Source organism: Cetorhinus maximus, chromosome 11 (genome assembly GCF_964194155.1).
Source record: "Cetorhinus maximus chromosome 11, sCetMax3.hap1.1, whole genome shotgun sequence".
NCBI lineage: Eukaryota > Metazoa > Chordata > Chondrichthyes > Lamniformes > Cetorhinidae > Cetorhinus > Cetorhinus maximus.
The window spans coordinates 31,567,218-31,588,087 of record NC_135889.1 but is presented as its reverse complement, the minus strand read 5'-3'; the positions used below and the strand labels follow the sequence as shown (position 1 = coordinate 31,588,087).

Sequence of the window (20,870 nt, the reverse complement as noted above, 5' to 3'; positions counted from 1 at the left end):
CTGGGGGTCCATCTCTGCCCTGCTGAGGAATCCTGGCCGCTGAATTGGCAGGAGCTGGAGACCAAAGTCACCACTCACCTGCGCGCAGTACAGGACTGCTCCGAGTGCTGTCTTAGCGGGGTCGAGTTCTGGTCATAAACCAGCTGATTGCCGCCATGTTGTGGTACCGGCTGGTCACTTTGACTCCTCCCCCGGACTTTGTCACAAAAATCCAGAGAATGCTCATCGACTTCTTCTAGGACAAAAGGCTGCACTGGGTCGGTGCTGAGGTTCTGAGTCTCCCACTTAGGGAGGACGGTCAGGTGCTGGTGTGCCTACGCACCCTGATGGTGACTTTCTGCCTTCAGGCCCTGCAGTGATACCTTTACGTCGAGCCCCCTCCGAGCTGGTGTGCCCTGGCGACGCACTTCTTCCGCCAGGTGAACGGCCTGAATTATGACGTGCAGCTCCTGTTTATAGACCTGAGGGGTCTTCATGGCTCCTTGCAGGCGTTACCTGTCTTTTACCAGGACCTGATAAAAGCCTGGAACATGGTCACCTCGCGACGCATCTCTCCGCGTCAGGAGTAGCGGCTATCATCAGAAAGCTGCTGCTCAGGAATCTGTTCCTTTGCCTTTTCAGTGGCTGGCGGACAGAAGGGCTGTGGCTGCTGGGGTCAGCACGATCAGGGACGTGTTGGGTGGCAGAGTAGTGGACTGGATGCTACCACAGGAGTTGGCGCATCGCACGTCCATGGACGTCCGGCTCGTGGCCAATGCATCCAAGACCTTAGACAGCTGTGCTTGGCCCCACATTCATACTGGGACTCAAGGTGGCACAGGTGCACGGTGGTCTTCTGTTCAAGCGTACCACTGTTCGGATGGAATTCCATATTAGCCCCAAGCCCTGAACCCTCCCTCAGAGCCAGTGCCCTGCAACCTGAGTCGCCTTGCGGAAGTGCCCTCCATGGCCTTTAGCAGGGGCTGCTGCTGCACGCCCTTCACTTCCTTGCCCTCACCCACTGCCCAGACATGCCCTGGTGTGCCTTGTTGTCATCCAGCAGCAGAGGTCCCCAGTGGGGGGCCCTCTATGGGGGTGTCCTCCCATTTTCCATCGGGGACCTGGGGTAGAGGGTATTGCATGCAGCAGTCCCATATAATCATAGGTTGTGTCAATTCAAGGACACCCAAGATGCCTGCATCTTTTGCGGCCTTGTGAAGTCCGTGGACCATCTATATGTTAATTGTTGTAGACAGCACTCCCTTTCCAGTTATTTAAAAAATCTTTTACTGTTGTTTTGTTTGCACGTCAGTCCCATGTTCCTGACCTATGGGCACCCGGTGTGGAGGGGTCCGGGAGGGAGGAGGGCTCCTTGTGAACCTGCTCCTGGGCCTGGCAAAGTTGGCCATTAACAGGTCTGGGCAGCGGGCGATCCTGGGGGTCATCCGACCCGACTGCCTGCCCCTCTTCTGCGGCTACGTTTGCGGCCTGGTGTGCCTGGAGAGGGAGCATGTGGTGTCTGCAGGCACTGTCGAGGCCATCCGTGCTCAGTGAGCACCATGGGGACTGGGGTGCTTTATTGACCCTCGTAATCACATTTTGGTTTAATGTTTGCAAGTTTCCTTAAAATTTTGTCTTTGTTTTTGCAGTTTCCCTTTAAGGGGCTGCCTTTTACTTTGTCCCTGATTCTGTTAGTTTAGTTTACTTGGTTGACTCAAAAGAATTACTTTACCTAACTTTCCGAACCCTGCCGCTATGTCTTGGTGCTCCCCGGACTTCCACAGAAGAAGTGATGCCTTCTGACTGTGACACCCTGTCTGTGATGACTTTGCCAGGTGTCCTCTGGAGGGCCGAGACTTGGAGGGCCCTGGCCTGTTTTTGGAGTCCTGTTGTGTGGTAGTGGCACCCTCCTCGGCCTGTGAAGCTGGTGCTACGGGGGCCACAGGAAGATGGGGTTCAAATGGACCGGTCACTCCCAGAGTCACCTGGGTGGATGGCCCCGGAGTGTGCACCTGCTGATCCTTCTCCCTATGGGTGCCCGAGGGCCCCTGGCTGACTCCGTGAGCGGAAGGGGTAGCTGGAGTGAGATTGAGCTGTCCAGCGCCTCTCTCGCGTACACACTGTTGGAGGCCAACTAAGGCATCAGCGATGGAGTTCAGGCTGCGCAGCAGTGCAGGAGTGATGTCCTGGACCAAGGTCTCCTGCTGGTATTGACGTTGGTGCTTTGCAATGCTGGTGCTATCGCCTCAGCCTGAAGACGGACAGAGTCTTCCATCTTGCCCTGCAATCTGAGGAGTTCAGCGGACATCCCTTCCTGATGTTCCCTAGCTTGCCTTTAAGCTCCAGCAACTGTGCATGGCTGAGCCCAGAGGCTCGTCATCGGACTCAGACTCAACAATGTTCACAAGATAAGATTACATGGAGTTAAGGGTAATATATTAGCTTGGATAGAGGATTGGCTAACCAACAGAAAGCAGAAAGTCAGGATAAATGGGTCTTTTTCTGGATGGCAAGCTGTAACTAGTGGGGTGCCACAGAGTTTGGTCCTTGGGCACCAACTATTTACAATCTATATTTATGACTTGAATTCAGGGATAGAAGGGTACTATAGCTAAATTTGCAGATGGCACCAAAATAGGTGGGAAAGTAAGTTGTAATGAAGAAATAAGAAATTTACAAATGGATATGGACAGGTTAGGTGAATGGGCCAAAATTTGGCAGATGGAGTTTAATGTGGATAAATGTGAGGTTATCCGTTTTGGTTGGAAGAATAAAAAGGCGATTTATTATTTAAAGGGAGAGAAACTTCAGAATGCTTCAGTGCAGAGGGATCTGGGTGTCCTCGTGCATGAATCGCTGAAAGCTAGTCTGTAGGTATAGCAGGTAATAAGGAAGGCAAATGGAATTTTGGCATTTATTGCTAAAGGAATAGAGTATAAAAATAGGGAAGTGTTGTTGCAACTGTACAAGGCATTGGTGAGACCGCACCTGGAGTACTGTGCACAGTTTTGGTCCCCTTACTTGAGGAAGGATGTAGTTTCATTGGAGGCGATTCAGAAGAGGTTCACTAGATTGATTCCAGAGATGCGGGGCTTGTCTTATGAGGAGAGGTTGAACAGTTTAGGCCTATACTTGCTAGAGTTTAGAAGGATGAGAGGAGATCTAATTGAGGTATATAAGATGCTAAAGACAATGTAGACGTGGAGCGGATGTTTCCCCTTGTGGGGTATTCTAGAATGAGAGGCCATAGTTTTAGGCTAAAGGGTGGTAGATTAAATCAGAGATGAGGAGTAATTACTTTTCTCAAAGGGTCGTGAATCTGTGGAATTCACCACCTCAGAGTGCCTTGGATGCCGGGACGCTGAATAAATTTAAGGAGGAGATAGACAGATTTTTAATTAGTATTGGGTTGAAAGGTTATGGGGAGAGGGCGGGAAATTGGAGTTGAGGCTGAAATGAGATCAGCCATGATCGTATTGAATGGCGGGGTAGGCTCGAGGGGCTGAATTGCCTATTCCTGCTCCTAGTTCTTACGTTCTTAAGTTCTTATTTCTTATGTTATATTCTTTTGTTATATATATTAATGATCTAGCCTTGGGTATGCAGGGCATAATTTCAAAATTTTCTGGTGACACAAACCTTAGAAGTATTGCAAACTGTGAGGAGGATAGTGTTAGACTTCAAGAGGACATAGACAAGCTGTTGGAATGGGTGGATATCAAACAAGCAGATGCCATTTAATGCAGAGAAATGTGAAGTTATACACTTTGGTAGGTAGAATGAGGAGAGGCAATAAAATATGAAGGATACAATTCTAAATAGGGTGCAGGTGCAGAGGGCCATGGGTGTATATGTGCACAGATCATTGAAGGTGACAGAGCAGGCTGAGAAAACGATTAATAAGGCATGTGGGATCCTGGGTTTTATAAACAGATGCAAAGAGTACAAATGCTAGGGAGTTATGATGAACCTTTATGATGAACCTGGTTCAGCCTCAACTGGAGTATTGTGTCCAATTCTGGGCAATGCATTTTGGGAAGGATGTGAAAATATTAGAGAGGGTGCAGAAAGCATTTACAAGAATGGTTCCAGACATGAGGGACTTTTGTAACATGGATAGATTGGAGAAGTTGGGGATGTACTCCTTACAGAGGATATTTGACAGAAGTGTTAAAAATCATGAGTGGTGTGGGCAGAGTAGATAGGGAGAAACTGTCCCCATTGGTGGAAAGGCTGAGGACCAGCAAGCACCAATTTAAGGTGAATGGCAAAAGAACCAAAGGCGAAAAGAGAAAGCTTTTTTACACAGCGAGTAGTTAGGATCTGGAATGCACTCCCTGTAAGTGTGGTGGAGGCAGATTCAATCAGGGCTTTCAAAAGACAATTGGATGATTATCTGAAGAGAAAATTTTGCAGGGATATGGGGAAAAGGTGAGGGAGTGAACTAACTGAGTTACACTTACAGAGAGCCGCCATGGTTACAATAGGCTGAATGACCTCCTCCAGTGCTGTAACCATTCAATGATTCCATGATCTGCTGCTGAATCATTCATCCATGCCTTTGTTGCCTCTAGACTTGACGATTATAATGCACCCCTGGCTGGCCTCCTAATTTCCATACCCTATAAATTTGAGATCATTCAAAATTCTGCTGTCCATGTCTTAACTAGCATCAAGTTCCATTATCCATCAGCCTGTATCAAAGACCAACATTGACTGCCTGTTAATCAATACCTCGTCTTAAAATTCTCATGATTGTTTTAAAATTCCTGCAAAGCCTCAATCCTCTCTAACCCTGTAATCTTCTCCAGCACCACAACCCTCCAAGATACCTCCCTCACCCAATTCTGGCCTCTTGAATATTCGGGATGTTAATCACTCCACAATTGGTAGCTGTACCATCAGGTACAAATGCCTTAAGCTCTGAGGTTTCCTCCAAAAAGTTCTCTAGTTCACTTCCTCTCTTTTCTCATTTTAGGCACCCCTTAAAACCTACCTCTTTGAGCATATTTTTGGTCATATGCCCTAATATCGCTTTATGTGGCTCAGTGTAAGATGTTTCTTACCACTCCTATGGAAGGCCTTTGGATGTTTTACTCTGTTAAAGACACTGAAGGCAATGTTATGGCTGCCTGCTGGAGAATTTTATGTAAATCCTAAAAAGTTTTTGCTTGAAAAGTATACCTTTGTTTTGAATTCCTTGGCAAACTGAAATGCTACAGAATTGACCACCTTAGATTCCATCTTGGGACTAGCAGTCCTTGTTCATAGTGAGTTACATTTTCAGTCTCTCCTTCTTGAAGTCACCATGTTAAATTGTCAATGTCACTCGAATTTACGTGTCTTAATGTCTTCAGACATACCAGACACCCGACCACAAAGCTGGGCAAAAGGCCATGTCTCAGATATGTCAAGATCTGATCTTAATTGTGAATTCCCGCTCAGCCTTGTAAGTGATACAGTCTCTGCCCTGCCCAGGGAAGTTGTAGGTTGCAAGTTCCTGTTTCTCCAGTCCACAGATTTACTGATGGAACATTGGAGGCTATTAGGCCCTGTAAGCTGAAACATGCCTCAAGGAAATTAAAAATAATTATCAGCAAAGGAGGACCAGCTTAGGTCCTATACTCCTACTGACTGCACAGATTCCCAAAAGACCAGCAGTGGAGGGTGGACCATTCACAGTTTTTCTTTTTTTGGGCCCATGCATTTCTCCTTTTTCTGATGACTTAGTTTAATGATAACCATATAAGTGAGATCATTGTGGTGAAAATATTCTGCATGAGAACACCAGATACCAGAGCTATTTTGAACAATTTCGATGAGGATCTAGAAATAAATGATTGTGCCAAGATGACAGAGTAATGGAGGGTATGTTATTATGTTGCCAAATTATTCAACAAAATGAGGTCATGTTTTACAATTGCAGACTAAAAATCCCTCATGCGCCTGAAAGATCCGATAGTTGAGTTGTAGCTGCCCCAGTCACCGTATCTCCTGTATTCACCGGGTGTCAGGAAGTACTGTCGGACTTTGTAGTTGGGTTGTTCATAGAAGATCCAATAACCGTCCATCACATGGCAGGAGTGAATGTCACGATAACGGAAACGATCATAGACAGATGGACAGTCATCCATGAATTCCATCATCTGTCCTCCAAAATCAGGTCTCTCATAAATCCTCATTCTGTAGTTTCCACCTTGGTACTGTAACAGAAATAAAATGAAACCACAAATACACATTCAGTATATGTAGAAAAAGAGGAACATGGTAAAGGAAGGAATATAACGGAGTCCAGATGATGACATCAACAATGAGAGAAAAACTGAGACAATTTATTCAATAGGTTGATTATGATTGAGACTTGTTACCAGCAAGCAGCTCCTATGTAATTTTATGCAGTTAATCAGTGAAGTGTGTGTAAGAGCACACAAGGGACTGATATTAGTTGGTGCACAAAGACAGAGGTTTATAAATATCAGTAAAAATCTAAATGTGCTTCTGGTTCCTACTCGGATCGGACTCTTTTTCTGTTTTTCTGTATGGGGGCAGCTTTCTCTTTTCTATAATGTATTAAACAATTATAGTAGGATGAATGGGGTGAGTACAAGTATGTCTGTCAGCCAGTTGTAGTCAGTCATGTCTTAGCCTATCTGTAGATGACCTTATTACTTTCTACAATGTCAATGTGTCAATTGGACTTTCAGTTCTGAATATCTGATTAATAATAAATAAGTGTTCCCAATTGTATCCCAGATGTTCCGTATTCCGTATTCCGTATGCTAATCAGTGCCCTTTTGATGCATACAACATTTCACTTTGTTCTAAATGACACATTAGCTGAAGCCATATTAAAATAGTAAGCGGAACAATGGAAAGTGAGATGGTACTGTGATCAAAGTTGTACTTAGAATGTACGTACATGTGGAGGGATACTGGATTCTTCAGTGGTTACTAAAAGAAATCAGTGAAGCAGAGACTCTGGAGTTACCCAATTCAAGGGACACTGTTCAACTGAAATCTAATACGTTTATGACATAATCACAAATTCAGTTACCTTAACTGACATCGTTAAGCTCAGAAAGGGGAATGTGAGCATGGAATCATTGAATAAGACAGCACAGAAGGTGGCCATTCATCCCATTATGCCGGTACTGCTCTTTGAAAGAGCTATCCAATTAGTCCTGTTCCTCTGCTCTTTCCCTATAGCCCTGCTTTTTTTTTTCCTTTCCACGTTCATGTCCAATCCCCTTTTAAAAGTCACTACTGAATCTGTGTCCTTTATGGCATTGTATTCCATAGTGAAATAATACATTCAGATTTTACGGTTCCACCCTGACAGTGCAACGACAACTCATTGAAACAGTGAAGATTTGTTAATTCATCAATTAATTGGGCTGATAAGTAGCAAGTGTCATTCATGCCACAACAAGTGCCAGGCAATGACCATCTCAAACAAGAGACAATCAAACCATCTCCCCTTGAAGTCCATTAGCATTACTATCACTGAGCCCCTCACTACAAACATCCTGGGGGTTGGTTAGGAGAATGGGCAAAGAAGCGGCAGATGAAATACAACGTGGAGAAGTGTGAGGTCACGTACTTTGGTAGGAAGAATAGAGGCATAGATTATTTTCTAAATGGGGAGAGAATTCAGAAATCTGGAGTGCAAAGGGACTTGGGAGTCCTAGTCCAGGATTCTCTTAAGGTTAATTTGCAGGTTGAGTCGGTAGTTAGGAAGGCAAATGCAATGTTGGCATTTATTTCAAGAGGACTAGAATATAAAAGCAGGGATGTGCTGCTGAGGCTTTATAAGGCTCTGGTCAGTCCACATTTAGAATATTGTGAGAAATTTTGGGCCCCGTATCTCAGGAAGGATGTTCTGGCCCTGGAGAGGGTCCAGAGCAGGTTCACAAGAATGATCCCAGGAATGAAAGGCTTAACATATGAGGAACGTTTGAGGACTCTGGGTCTATACTTGATGGAGTTTAGAAGGATGAGGGGGGATCTGATTGAAACTTACAGAATACTGAAAGGCCTGGATAGAGTGGACGTGGGGAAGATATTTCCATTAGTAGGAGAGACTAGGACCCGAGGGCACAGCCTCAGAGTAAAGGGAAGACCTTTTAGAACAGAGATGAGGAGAAACTTCTTTAGCCAGAGAGTGGTGAATCTATGGAATTCATTGCCACAGAAGGCTGTGGAGGCCAGGTCATTGAGTGTATTTAAGACCGAGATAGATAGGTTCTTGATTGGTAAGGGGATCAAAGGTTATGGGGAGAAGGCGGGAGAATGGGGTTGAGAAACTTATCAGCCATGATTGAATGGCAGAACAGACTCGATTGGCCGAATGGCCTAATTTCTGCTCCTATGTCTTATGGTCTTACCAGTGACTAGAAACTGAACTGGGCCAGCCATATAAATTCTGTGGCTACCAGAGCAGGTCAGAGGCTGGAAATTCTGTGACAAGTAACTCACCTCCTGATTTCCCAGGTCTTGTTCACCATCTATAAGTCACAAATCAGGAATGTGATGGAATATTCTCCACTTACCTGCATGAGTGAGCTCCAACAACACTTAAGAAGCTCGACACCAACCAGGACAAAGCAGCTCACTTGATTGACATCCCATCCCCCACCTTCAACATTCACTCCCTCCACCACTGCCGCACAGTGGCAGCAATATTTACCATTTTCAAAATGTACTGCAGCAGCTCACCAAGGTTTCTTCAACAGCACCCGCCAAACCCGTCACCTCTACCACCTAGAAGGATAAGGGCAGTAGGTGCATGGGAACACCACGAGCTGCAATTTCCCCTCCAAGCCACCATCCTGACTTGAAATTATATCGCCGTTCTTTCAATGTCGCTGGATCAAAATCCTGGAACTACTTTCCTAGCCTCACTATAGGTGTACCTGCACCACATGGACTGTTGTGGTTCAAGGCAGTTCACTACCACCTTCTCAAGGGCAATTAAGGATGGGCATTAAATGCGGATCTTGCCAGTGTTCACATCCCATGAATGAAAAAAAAAGGTAATTTGTTGTTGTTTTTTCAAAATCTGGGAGAGCTGCTTTTGAAGATAACTGGGAAAATGGATTTTGGAGGACTTGGAAATGGCCATTATAGTTAAATGTTTGGTGTCTGAGAGGCAGTGTTCCTCTCACCTTCAACCTTTCCGTTTGTTGGTCAGATTTTGTGGAAGTGAGATTGCGTGAATTTTATAGTATTGTCTTTGATCATCTTGGGATAACACAGTATTTATGAAGATCTTTCCTCAGGAGATTCAATTATCTGTTAGATTCCATGGTAACCGTACACGTTGGGGTGACTTTCACCTCATAATTTATGTGCCAAATAAGTGAAGAGTTGGCCACGTTGGGGTTGTAAGCTGAAAAGATAGTTTAGTGCAAGTTGCCATCTTGGTATTGGAGTTGAAGTCAGTGCAAGGGCCGGCTGTCTGGAGACTTGTCAAATAGCTGATTGAGACTTAAAACATCTACTAGAGCTCATTAACGAGCGCTGCATGGCATTTTGGTGCTCAGTGCTTCAATTTTCCCCTTTCCTAACGGCAACTAACTATTTTCAAGTAAACATGTTGATGTCAATGTCAAACACTATTTAAAGTGATACTCACAACTTAAAGGGATACTCACCATTTCGTAACCATTGCTGATGGAGCTGTGAAGAGGATCTTTGAAATACATCAATAAACTTTCTGGGGCACTTTGTCAAGCCTTCACCAACATCTGAGCAGGATTTATTTCGGAAATTCTCTGAGGACTTCACCTGCAAAGAATAGATGTTGTGCTACTCTACATTATCAAATGCTTTCTAGAAGCTACCAGGAGAAATGGAGTGCTTGGTCATGGGCATCTTGCTCAGGATCCCCTTTGGCCTGAATGAGGAATAAAGGGAGGACCAGAGACCAGGCAGTGCAGCATCAACTGCTGTGGGAGAGGAGGGTGAGCAGCACAAGATGGCATCCTTCCTGTATGCAGGTGCAGGATCCTTCCTGCTATGGACCCCCTCCAAGAGGATCATGAGAACCTGTGTGCCGCTCCTTGGCCCCCAGAACCAATCTGAAACCTGCCCTAATGTGTCAACTGGAGCAATCCACAACTTCAGTGAAAGTGAATGGATGAAGCCCACATATACAGCTCCAAGAAAATCACACCCAAACAGCACTTGTATTCTAAACCAGCACGGGTTCTCCTTGGTGTCTGCAAACTCAGTCAGAATTACTAGGGTTAACTAGGACCTTATCTGGGGTAGCAAAAACTATTCTGGCTTTGTTTGCCTTCCTGAGTTGCAGTACCTTAAGTGGCCATAGTCTTAGCTGGTCATAGGTCATTGCCTGAATGCAATGGTGGTGCTGCTGAGCTGTTTCTGGTTTCCCAGGTTTAGGTTAAGCGCTGCCTACAAAACAGTGAATTTGGTGTATGAATGGACTCCAGACTTTAAAGGGAAAATGAAACAGTGAAAAAAGATGTTTTGTAGCCTTCTTCTGGCTGTTAGAAGTTGTTGGGAGCTGTCTGTGGTAGAGATTGACAGCAGTTTAAGGTATGTCACTTTAAAGGTACATGCACATCATATCACAACAAGATATATGAAGATGGCTCAGGAAAAACACCACTTTCCCATTTTTCCAGCTTTCTCTCTCTCTGAGGAACAGCCAAACCTCAGTTTTAAGCAGTTACAGAACTATGAAAAGCTATTTTAGAAGCGAGGGGAGTGGTGCAAAGGACTGCAGCTTCCAAATCCTCTCACACCTCACTGCAACTTCATCGCTTGATTTTCTAACTTGCTGTGTTACATCAGCAAATTGTGGCACTTTTCTGTGCTTTAATTTTTGGGTTTGTATTTCTTTCATTACACTGAATATTGCATCTTTCTGCTTTTATTTTCTCCAACACATTTGGTTACACTTTATTTCTCCAACTTGTTTTCATTTTTTTGTTTGCAGTTTTTATTTGCAGAATAAATTCACATGTACCTGCCTTGTTCTCTTTTTCACATCAATTAATACAAATGCTTATGCTCATGCTTAATGTACCCTCAGTACTTTATTTCCCACGTTGTTAAATCTAAAACGACATTTCTCGTACACATTTCCATGCTTCGTGTGTCTTTAGCCATTTGGCCCTGTTTTAAATATGGCTATTGTTATAAAAGTAATATATTCTAATAATCTGCAGCAAACATGTAATCTGTAATTGGGCATTTAGATGTCAAAGTGATGCTTCTTGCTTTGGAAAAATTACGCAAGTTTCAGCATGGCTGGCGGTTTGGATAATTGATCTTACATAAGGACTCAAAAACAGAAATCCGGTAGATCTTTGGATATTTTCCACATTTTAAGTTCAAGAGAATCACATTCTTCCGGAGCTGTGTGCACAGTGAAACTTGACTTAATCTTCTTTACATTTTTACTGTTAAGCTTTTAGCCAGCTTTCAATGAAGGTAAAAACTGAACAATTGACCAGCTTTGATTTCCACTGGGGTAAAGAAGCATTCATTCATCGTGCCTTACACCTTCATTTTCTTTCTCAGCAGTTCAAATCTTCAGGGTAGAATTTATTTTCCACTTGAATGGCAGCTGAGACCAATTTTGTAAAATACTCTGCCTGTGATTCTGAGATATCATTGTATTCTGATGAAAATTGTACAGTTAATGATAAAAACACAAGATGGTAAGTGAAGTAGAGGATATTTTATTATTCTCATAAATATTTCAGAGAGAAAAAATGATATTTTAAAGCAACAATCTAGAAATCTCTCATACGACGGAAAGATCCAATGGTTGAGTTGTAGCCGCCCCAGTCACTGTATCTCCTGTATTCACCGGGTCTCATGAAGTACTGTCGGCCTCTGTAGTTGGGATGTTCATAGAAGATCCAGTAACCGTCCATCACTTGGCAGGAGTGAATGTCATAGTAACGGAAACAATCATAGACAGCTGGACAGTCATCCATGAATTCCATCATCTGTCCTCCAAAGTCAGGTCTCTCATAAATCCTCATTCTGTAGTTTCCACCTCGGTACTGTAATAGAAATGAAAGATCACATTTGTAATAAAGCTAACAATCTTTAGTATTTCAAAACAAAGACCCCCCCAGTTAGAAGAGAGTGTAAGAAAGGTTCTAGATGTTCCTGAGCAGCAAGAGACGGCTCGGTGACATCCATTTAAGCAGTTATTATTTGCTAATGGAAATCACCAAGCGACTAATAGGGAAAACTGTTACAGAAATCAGAGAAATGTTTAGAACAACAAATTCATGACTGATGGTATATGGACACACACAGATAGGAGGTTTTCATTATCATTATTTAAAATTTCCATATTAAGCATATGATATTTCTCTCTCATTTAATTTTTTTAAAATTGTAGTGCAAGTGTGAACAATGGCATCAATGATTAGCTGTCTGAGTGAGATCTAAGTCTCACTGAAAGTGATATTTTTACATTCTAAACTTCCAATCTAACCATTAGCCTTTCAGTTAAAAATAATTATTGTAAAACTATTCATGGAATTAGGTAGATGATACAGCACAGAAGCAGACCATCCAGCCCTACTAGTCCATGCTCGTGTTATACTCTACACACGATTCCTTGGATTCCATCTACCTCATCCCAGCTTGCAGCAGTCCTTGCTTGTCCTTTGTTCAGCCAATTAACTGCCTGCAGACATGGCTTCTACCCCTCTGGGATTGCCACAGGCTCCAGACCAGCAGCCATCAAGGAGGCCCAGAGAGCAGGCCAAGCACGGTCGAAGATCACCATGGCCAGTCAGGCAGCCCCCTCCTGTGCTGGGGGGACTTCCAAGGGCCAAAGGGCACCTGATCTGGAGGGAAACCCCCTCGAGTTAGCAGGGAGGACTCCAGGTTTTACTGAACAGCCTCCCCAGTGGTGAAGTACCCATTTCTCACTTGCAAAATACCAACAGCAGCAGGAAGAAGGCCTTAACTGGCTGTTAATTGGCATCCCCTGCTATCCTACTTGATTTTACAATATTACATCAACCAATCCCGCACCCCCAACACCACCTTCTGCTGGGTGTGTAAAATTCTGACCAAAGCTTTAGTACACAAGAAAACATCTGATGGTTGATACCAATAAACTTAATTGATCAGTGTTGTTATTTTCCAGTCCTTCATTGGGGCGAAATAAGCAAATTTTCAAAGGTCACTTACATATGGGTAGGAGCGACATGACCTGATGCTGTCACTGAATCCCATCCAGCGCTGGTAGTCAGGATATTCTCCCCTGCTCAGAACATACTGGTATCCCATGTAATTGGGTCTCTCATACACCACCCACCAGTCACTCATGACACGGATGGAGTTACAGCGGCTGAAATAAGGAGACAGGTCAGCACAGTCACTATTGCATTCATAGTGACGACCCTGGAAGTTCCTGTCCTCGTAAAAGATGATCTGTGGAAAGATACAGAGCTGGAAATTAATAATTTCTCTTACTAGTTGAAGAATTCTAATGCAATGTATAACTCAGAGTTATCCTTGCCTTTCCCATTTTGAATTCACAGTTAGTTTCGTAACTGACTGAATATTTCACTGTATCACACAGCTTGGTATTTATATACTGGGCAGAAATGCCTCAATGTGCTGTACTTTGTTATTCTAATGATTCAACCCTGAAAAATCAGCAGAATTCAACAAAACACATGTTGTATTTATTGTAGTTAAACACCTGAAAGACATTTGATGCGTCATTGATTCTTTTCCATTTGCCTCCATGCCACTTTAGTTGTTGTTTGAATAAAGCATTTCTGGAACATTCACAGCTCATAAGTCACCCAGATCTGTTTAAATAGTTTGGTGTAACCACCTGGCTCTGCTCTCAAACCGGCGAAGATAAATTTTTACATATATAGACAATGTAACTTTGGATCTGGCCTTGTACCCTAGTTAATATATAATTATGTGGTAATTTATTCTCCAGATTGTGCAATTATCCACTCCCGAAACCTGTCATGTAATAACATCGTGGCTGGCATCAATTGTTGCCTGCACATGCGGCTATACTGTGGATAAAAACAAAAAGCTAAAAGCTACTGCGGATGCTGGAAATCCAAAACAAAAACAGAATTACCCGAAAAAACTCAGCAGGTCTGGCAGCATCGGTGGAGAAGAAATCAGTTAACGTTTCGAGCCTTCACGGCCCTTCGGCAGAACTGAAGCATAGTTAGGAGAAAGGTGAAATATAAGCTGGTTTAAGGTGGGGGAGGGCGGGGGGGGAGAGAGAAGTTGAGGGTGTGGTGATTGTGGAGATAAGCAAGCAGTGATAGGAGCAGATAATCAAAAAATGTCACAGACAATCAAAAAATGTCACAGACAAAAGGATCAAAGAGGTGTTGAAGGTGGTGATATTTGTCTAAGAAAAGTGCTAATTAAGAATGGAAGACAGGACACTCAAAGTACAGCTCTAGTGGGGGTGGGGTGGAAAGACTAACAAGGTTTTAGTTTTAGATTTAAAAATAATGGAAATAGGTGGGGAAAGAAGAATCTATATAAATTATTGAAAAAAAAGTGGGGGGGAGAAACGGGGTGGGGATGGGGGAGGGGGAGTTTAAGATCTAAAGTTGTTGAATTCAATATTCAGCCCGGAAGGCTGTAAAGTGCCTAGTCGGAAGATGAGGTGCTGTTCCTCCAGTTTGCGTTGGGCTTCACTGGAACAATGCAGCAAGCCAAGGACAGACATGTGGGCAAGAGAACAGGGTGGAGTGTTAAAATGGCAAGCGACAGGGAGGTTTGGGTCTTTCTTGCGGACAAACTGCAGGTGTTCTGCAAAACGGTCGCCCAGTTTGCGTTTTGTCTCTCCAATGTAGAGGAGACCGCATTGGGAGCAACGAATGCAGTAGACTAAGTTAGGGGAAATGCAAGTGAAATGCTGCTTCACTTGAAAGGAGTGTTTTGGCCCTTGGACGGTGAGGAGAGAGGAAGTGAAGGGGCAGGTGTTGCATCTTCTGCGTGGGCATGGGGAGGTGCCATAGGTGGGGGTTGGGGAGTAGGGGGTGATGGAGGAGTGGACCAGGGTGTCCCGTACTGTGGATGGTGTTTATTAACACAACTTGCAGATCATACTTAGCTCATGTATTCTAAACAGAGTCGTGCATACGAATGCACTGCCTGCGTTTTGTTTTAAAGTTCAGGGCAACTAAATATCAATATTGGTAAGACAACAACAGTAAGTTAAGATGTAGAAAACAGTGACAGGGACAATTGGCGACAATAGAAGGTAAAAGATCAGGAAAGAACAGGCTAGGTTGGAGTAGGGCTGATTGGCTGAACAACATTAGAAACTGGAAAAATGACAGTGGCACGCAGAATTGCAGTGAACAGCGAGAGATGCCTACATCCCTCACGGACAATGGCTAATTATAAATGGATCCTGAAGGCAAGTTATCCTTAGAGATAATGTGGAAAAAATAATGTGAGATTGAAGAACTTTCCTCGAGATCGCTGTATTCACCTAGACATCATTGTATTGTTACAATCCCCATGGGAAACTATAAACTAACTTAATCAAATTTATTGAATGACCCCCAAATGAAGAAATTACCATCAAGATTTCCCTTTTTGTAACTTTTAAGAATCAAAACCAATGTAAATTAAACATGAATTGACAGGCAAACGATGCTTCAATTAAAAAGGTAAGTAACTAACTGATACAACAAAGATATGTCAAACTCAACCACAAGAATCAGCATTACTTCCCGCAGACATGTGGCACTACGCTTCTGCTTTAGCTGTGTTGACATCACAGCCAAATATCTGTATTCTGCCAATATTTACATGCTAACGCTAGCTAAACCAGGCGCGACCTGCTGAGATGGTAATCTTCATAATGAAAACTTTTAAATGGGGCAGAATTTTGCCCTCGTCGGGCGAACGCGGCAGGCGGGCCTGGGAGCGGCCGGGAAACTGACCGCTGCCCACAATTGGGTCTGCACCACAATTTCACGCTGGCTGGCCAATTAACGGCCAGCCATTATGAAACGTGTGCTGCAGCGCTCAGCACTGCCATGGTTGGGGGTGGGAGGAGGGTGAGCTCTGAAGTTTGTGCATGCGTGCGGGTGCACGTAATAAAAGCTCCCTGAGGCACAGAGCTGCCTCAAGATTTCCATCAATAAAAATAAATATTTTTAACACAATGAAAACATGTCCCCTCATTGACTCGGTCACATGGGCACGGACATGTTAAATATGAGTGTAAAAAGTATTTTTTAAATCACTGGTCGAAACCTCATCCTGCCTGTGGATGAGGTTTCGCCAAAAATGCAAAGGCTGCTTGGCCTTTTCACCCACCTGCCAACCGAATGGTTGGATGGGCAACGAAAAATTCCAATCAATTAGTTGATTAAGGGTCTTAATAGGCCACTTAATTGTCAGCAGACGTACTGCCAACTCCCACGTGCGCCCACTGACTGAATTATCGCGTGAGTGCACGATGACGTCGGGACGCTTGCCCAATGTCACCGTGCGTAATTTTACGCTCGAGCATGTCGGGCGCACGCCTGCATGCCGAGCGAAAAATTCTGGCCATGGAAATAATCTAAATTCGGGTCTTAAAGAGTTAAATGACAGGTCTGTGATCTATTTCCTTTGGCAGTTTGTTCCAGTGTGGGATTGTCCTTTGGAAGAAAGATCGTTGATACACTGGGCGGAATCGTCCCAGATTTGCACTAAGTGCGGTAGCGGGCAAATTTTACCCACCAGCTGCAATGACGGCTTTTCATGCCGTATCATCCCAAACCCATCGCATTAATTATGAATTCCCGGGAAACACGCTGTTTCGATGGCAGACGGAATCCGATTTGCCTGCCATGCCGTCACCTTGCTGCTTCATCACGCCGGGCGCAACATTTAAAGTACAGCCACACGCACACCTCTCAGCTTCCAGCCCAGGACTGCTGCAAAGAAGACTGCAGCCCCTGGTTTAGTGATGCATCCCTTGAACACCTTTTGGACACTGTGGAGGCCTGCCGTGATGTCCTCTACCCACGCTCTGGCAGCCGGAGGGCAGCAACATTACCATTCTGGCTTGATAGGTGATGGCAGTGGTGAGCAGTGTGAAGGGTTCTCAAAATTCCCACATTTTTCATGTCATCAACAAGGATATGACTTTTGGACTTTTATGGCAGAGGACCCAACTGCTGGGTTAAGTGTAGAACCCTGCAGACAGGAGGCTAGGCCCATGAAGGCCTGGGACTGGACATGCCCGGGCTTGTTGAATCAAAAGTAGTATTTTGCTGTATTTTCCCTGAGGGCAAAGGGTTAAAGGTCAAAACTGAAAAAGGGGATGATAAAGGGCCAGAGAGGGAGTTTAGAGAAATGGAGTTTAGGAGAATGGAGTTTAGAAGAATGAGAGGTGACCTTATTGAAACATATAAGATTCTTAGGAGGTTTGACAGGGTAGATTCTGAAAGGTTGTTTCCCCTTGTGGGAGAGTCTAGGACCAGAGGGCATAATCTCAGAGTAAGGAGTCACCCATTTAAGACAGAGATGAGGAGGAATTTCTTCTCTCAGAGGGTAGTGAATCTGTGGAATTCTTTACCGCCAAGGGCTGTAGAGATTGAGCAGTTAAGCATATTCAAGGCTGAGATAGACAGATTTTTAATCAGTAAGGGAATCAAAGGTTATGGGGTAAAGGCAGGAAAATGAAATTGAGGATTATCAGATCAGCCATGAAATAAGAGTGCCTGGCTTATTTTTGTATTCATTGATGTTTTTGAGCTGCCTCTCAAAATGTGGTTCAAAAGGTGAACAGTGATCCACCAGCAATGATTATATTTTCCCCAAATGCTGCCAAGGCTCTTTTTGACATCACCTTTCAAACCCACAACCTCTATTACCTAGAAGGACAAGGGCGACATGTGCATGGCAGCAACACCACCACCCACAAGTTCCTCTCTAAGTCGCACACCAGCCTGACTTGGGACTCTATTGCAGTTCCTTTACTGTCACTGGGTTAAAATCCTGGATCTCACTCCCAAACAACGCTACACCACATGGACTGCAGCAGTTAATAAAGGTAGTTTACCACCCCTTTCTCAAGGGCAATTATAGATGGGGCAATAAATGTTGGCCTTGCCAGCAATGCCTATATCCGCAAAATTTAAAAAAACAAACTCTTTCTACTCTTTCTGCTCTTTTAATTCTTTTAATTTAATTCTTGTAATTTACTCTTTCTACTCTTTCAACTTTTTCAATGTCCAGCTGGTGTGTAACAATAGGCATCAAATCATGCATGTGTCCCAACAACTGTCATGATGCCTTACTCTCTGGCACTCTGCTGTGCCAGCTGCATTTGAAAATGAGCGTCACAAATCAAAGGGTGGCTACTGAGCAATAAGTGATACCTGCTGATTACATGATGGGCGGAATTTTCCCCTGATTGCACCAGGTGCAGCAGTGGGCATGAGAAATGGCATTCTACCCACTGGCCGCAATGACGGGTTTTCATGCCATATTGTCCGCTTCCCAGCACATTAATTATGCACGCACGGGAACCACGCTGGATCACGGGCTGGCAGCCTCTGATTCGCTCTCCCCGCCGTAAGATCACCACTTCCTCACTCTGGTCACCATATTTAAATGGCAGCTGCGTACACATTTTTTATTGTCTGCAGCCCAGGACTGCTCCCTGGAGGACATGGGTCCCAAAGAGAAGAAGCATGTTGCACCAAAATTCAGTGATGTCTCACTGGAACGCCTTTTGGACACAGCCAAGGTCCGCCGCAATGTTCTCTACCCCCGTGATGGCCAAAGTAGGTCACCAACCTTACCATTCCAGCTTGGCAGGCGATGGCAGCGATGGTCAGTGCCAAGGCAACACAGTGCCAAGGTCAGCCGCCCAGCACAGAAAGAGGATGAATGAACTCATCTGTGCCACCAGGGTAAGTCAACCATCCCATCACCCTGAACTCACACTCACACGCTGCCAGCTCAAGGGTCATCACCACTCACTCCCTCACACACACCGTCACATATCCATCTGGACTCATCTCTCTGGAGTTCACGTCCACATCCTGTCCATGGCTGCACCCACTACCCACACATGGCGGGCATCCTTATCATCTGTCCTGGCATGCATCCTGCTCACACTCCCCATCTGTCTTTATGCAAGACAAGCTCACACATAATCACAGGGAGAGGTCTCAGACTGGGGGTGGATTGGCTGAAATCCAAGTCCTCACTCCCTACGAGAATGGAGCCATCGAGCTGGCCAGAGAGGATATGGAACCTGCCTGCGCCAATGGTGAGGTCAGCATTGGACACCCAAGTGAGGATCCTGCACCAGCTTATCCCTCAGACAACCATACTGTGAGTGCATTGTCCTGTTTGAGAGTCACCTGCCATGCCCTAATTATCTCTCCATTCTTTCATGAGCACCCCTGGAAAATGCCCAAGAGCATCCACAAGTCAGGCCCTCAGCTTCAACCCCAAGGTTAAATGAGGAACCAGAGGAGAGCACCATTGAAGACCCATCACAGTGCTCACCCACACCCTTCAGCATCACAGAGGCACATACCTCACTGGGACCTAGTTCTAGAGTAGCCTCAGGGCCGCAATCTGGTGAACATAGCACTCGATCTGGTCCACAGCAGGCAGGGGCAGGGACACCCAAGGTCACTGGCACTTGGAGGACTGCTGGAGGCCAAGATTCTGATGATTCCGAGTCAGATGACAAGCCTCCAGACTTGGTCATAAATTCGTTGACGGAGCTGCAGCAAAAATCATGGGAACATCAGGAAAGGATGTTAGCAGCATTCCTCAAATTGCAATGGACGATGGAAGAGTCCTTCCACGTTCAGTCTGAGGTCATAGCACTGTCATGCCAAAGCACCGAGGCCAATACCGGTGGGATGGTGGCTGCCATGGAGACCTTGGTCCAGGACATCGGTCCTGCACTGTTGCAGGGTCAGCACTCCATTGCTGTAGCCCTTGGTGGCATCCATCAGTGGCTAGACAAGAGGGGGCAGGAAACCTAGATCTCACTCCAGCTGCCCTTCTGCTCAAGGAGTTAGCCGGGAGCCCTCCAGCACCCATTGGAAGGAGGATCAGCTGGTGCATACCCTTGGGCCATCCATCCAGGTGACTCCGGAACCCTCCGGCCGATCCCAATTCCCTCTTCCTGTGACCCCATCACCTCCAGCTCCACAGGCCGAGGAGGGTGCATCTGCCCCACAGCAGGGTAACCAAATCAGGCCAGGGCCCTCCCAGCCTCTGTCATTCAGAGGCCGCCTGCCAAGTTCGTTATAGACAACAGGCCGTAGCAGTCAGCAGGCTGCCTCCACCTCCACTGTGGATGTCGGGGGGAGCACCAATAAGTAGCAGTAGGGTTAGGAAAGTTTAAAGTTTTAGGAGCACAACAGTGGTATAGGTGTTCACACCATGTATATAATGTTCACAAACGTAAATAGGATCACATCCATTTCACATCTCTTTACAGAAGGTAAAGTCACACAGGATCAGAGGTGAGCTGGTGAGATGGATACAGAATTGGCTTGGTCATAGAAGACAGAGGGTAGCAGTGGAAGGGTGTTTTCTGAATGGAGAGCTGTGACTAGTGGAGTTCCGCAGGGATCAGTGCTGGGACCTTTGCTGTTTGTAGTATACGTAAATGATTTGGAGGAAAATGTAACTGGGCTAATTAGTAAGTTTGCAGACGACACTAAGGTTGGAGAAGTTGCAGATAGTGAAGAGGATTGTCAAAGGATACAATGGGATATAGATCGGTTGGAGACTTGGGCGGAGAAATGGCAGATGGAGTTTAATCCGGACAAATGCAAGGTAATGCATTTTGGAAAGTCTAATACAGGTGGGAATTATACAGTAAATGGCAGAACCCTTAAGTGCATCGACGGGCA

The 20,870-nt window shown here is 45.0% G+C and overlaps 1 pseudogene; it reads right to left on the bottom strand.

Moving 5' to 3' along the window:
• Positions 1 to 11,744: 11,744 nt before the first annotated feature.
• LOC144686969 (gamma-crystallin S-1 pseudogene) lies at positions 11,745 to 18,654 on the bottom strand (annotated as a pseudogene).
• Positions 18,655 to 20,870: the final 2,216 nt, after the last annotated feature.